The sequence below is a fragment of the Apis dorsata genome, unplaced genomic scaffold, assembly GCF_000469605.1.
Source record: "Apis dorsata unplaced genomic scaffold, Apis dorsata 1.3 scaffold_254, whole genome shotgun sequence".
Classification (NCBI taxonomy): domain Eukaryota; kingdom Metazoa; phylum Arthropoda; class Insecta; order Hymenoptera; family Apidae; genus Apis; species Apis dorsata.
Window position 1 is genome coordinate 264,441 of NW_006263532.1, and position 2,687 is coordinate 267,127.

A 2,687-nucleotide genomic window follows, 5' to 3' on the forward strand; every position below is an offset into this window, starting at 1 on the left:
GAAAGAGTCGTAATGTTTCTACAACGTGCACGCGAAAGTTCGATCGCGTTTATTGTATTAAGGAAATCAATGTTGGAGGCCGTCTTGTTTTTAATTTTTAACTCTTTCATAATTGAAAGACTCAGCCCGCGGGCTCGGTTCCTCTCATTAAAAAAGTTTTTCATCCACCATCTGCGCATTTCACTCCGTCTTCATATTTTATTCTTTATAACAGCGTAACCCAACCAAAGAACCACTTTATATTCGTTGAAATTAGTTGGCCGGGTATATCCTATTTCTTGTTTACCGGTACATCCGTGGTTTGTGGAACATAAGAGAGACACGGCTCCTTAGTTTCGAGTCATCTCTTCGAACAATGCAATCCCTGGCTCGCATCTTCGTCGATTAATTACACGATAAACGACTTTAATAAACGAATTTATATAATAATTTCTTTCTCTCTTTTCTTTTCAGATTTATTTAACGCGTTAAACGTTAAAGACGTGGGATCATTTGACAATACAGGAATCTTAAGAATAATCAAGATCGTTAAATCGTACCGTTTTCCCATTTAATCCCAATTTCATCGGGTTATTTTTTCGCATAAGTAATAACGATTAAAATATTAATGAAAAAGAAAGAGAAAGAATTTTAATCTTCTTTTCCAGATACAAAGAAAACATGAGACTTGGTTGGATGTAATTGTTCATATAGTGACCGCACGCAGCTCAGATTATATCATTATCTCAGGGATTATGGCTTGTTTCAAAAGAGCAATTGTTTTTCAACTTGTAAATTTTCTCGGGAATATATCTTCTGTATAGAAGATGTATACGAGTCAGACAAAAACTAAGAAAAAAGAATTGATTCTTCATCACTGGATGGAGAGTTAAAAAGTGTAAAACAATGTACAAAGAAATTCTATTCTACTCAAAGAAAAATATTTGATTTCCTCGTACATATCAATATTTCACATTCGACAATTTATTGCTCACGAAATGCAGAAATGTAATTCCAAGTAAGAGTGAACAAGTATACGCTTTATGTTATTAAAAAGTTGGATACCGCAAGATTCTCGCAAGAATTTTTTTTTGCATTTTCACGAGTGGATGCAATCGCGATTGTGTTTAAAATCCATCATTGAATAGCATAACGGCTCGCACTTTCGATTACGTTTCAGGTGAAACGCAACGTTACGACGTTATTAAGAACCGTATTTGTAAATGACATACGCTGCGACAATACGTGATCTGAAAACTCTTGAAATGCGTACACGTGCTTTTGAAACGTAACCGATGTTAATTGTAGCGTGTTTATTACAGGTGGCTGATGTGTCAGGCCGTTCTATGTAAACTGCGGCCGTTGACGTAACGCGAAAATGGTATTTGCATTTGGAAGGGAATGTCTTTAACATACATTGAACACTTTGGTCCGGAAAACTGTGTCAACGTAAAGTGGGCGAAATATAAATGGGCGAGGTTAAATCTCGAACGACGATTCGAAATTCTTGATTAATAATCGCGAATGAATTCCTTGTGTCATTAGGATTATTAGTGTTCAAATATTGACAAGTGAGTTTATAATATAGTTGAAATAATTCTCTATGTAAATAAAATTAATTATTTTCATTCCAGATCTGCTCATTGAGAAAATTAAATTTTGATTTAATATTCTCGTTTGAATTGTAATGGATTAGAAAAATTAGGAAAAAAAAGGGAGAATGATATAATAATGTAAAATAATTTTTTTATTTGTTTAAATTATCGTTAAGAGAAAAATAAACGGAGAAAATACAACGAAGAAGTAATTTTCTAATCTTTATACGTTCGACAAATTTTGAAATTTCATTCTTTCAAAAAACGAATCTTCAAACGAGAAATATTTTCGTTCTACATTTTTTACATATTTTTACACAATAGAATAATCTTTTATTTATTCATATCCAGTAATCATATAATCGTATACTCGACGAATTTTCAAATTTAATATTGCTTTCTCGAAAACAAATATTCAAATGAAAAAAAATTTTTATTTATACATTTTTTTTTATGTATTTTCGTTATAGAATAATCCTTTGTCGATTATCTATTCGTAATTATACAAGTATAGATACTTGTTTTGTTTAACAATTTTTAAAATAAATTTTCGAAAACGAGATTTTAAAATCAGAAAATTTTATTTTCGACTTATCTTTGCGATATTTATATCCAAAAAATAAAAATTATATTCTTACTTTTTTATATAACTCTTGAAACTAATTTTTACTTATTTTTTTCTTATGCTACTACAAGTTTTCTCGTTTTATTTTAACGATGTTAAGGATAAAAGGAGAAAAATTGGACTGAAATTTTAACATTTACAAGAACCACAAAAACTCATAAACTCATAAAGCAACAGTTTACTTAACAAGTAAATTTGCTTTCATACGTTTTAATTTAATCCTCCTTCTTTGCAAAGCAATTTAATAAAACATTAAATTAACGTAAATAATTTTCATCGCTCTTCAATCAAAACGAAATTGAACCCAATAATTTCAAGTTAAATATTCGATAAAAGAAGCAATCATTTAAAGCGCCAAACACCCTTCTTCAAAATCGAATCATCGCGTGTAATAACAGTGATCGTGCGCTTTGGAATAACCGATTCGAATGATCATTAAAAAAAAAAAAGAAAAAAAAAAAAAGAAAGAAAGAAAGAAAAACGAAGGG

The 2,687-nt window shown here is 30.3% G+C and overlaps 1 long non-coding RNA gene across 1 annotated transcript in view; it reads right to left on the reverse strand.

The window, feature by feature from the left end:
• The window catches only part of LOC102676647, a 19,737-nt gene extending 17,781 nt beyond the window's left edge, over positions 1–1,956 (reverse strand). Inside the window, exon 1 of the long non-coding RNA XR_421842.2 lies at positions 1,945–1,956. This is a non-coding gene — a long non-coding RNA (uncharacterized LOC102676647). The remainder of the gene's footprint in view (positions 1–1,944) is intronic.
• Between the last annotated feature and the right edge of the window lie 731 nt (positions 1,957–2,687).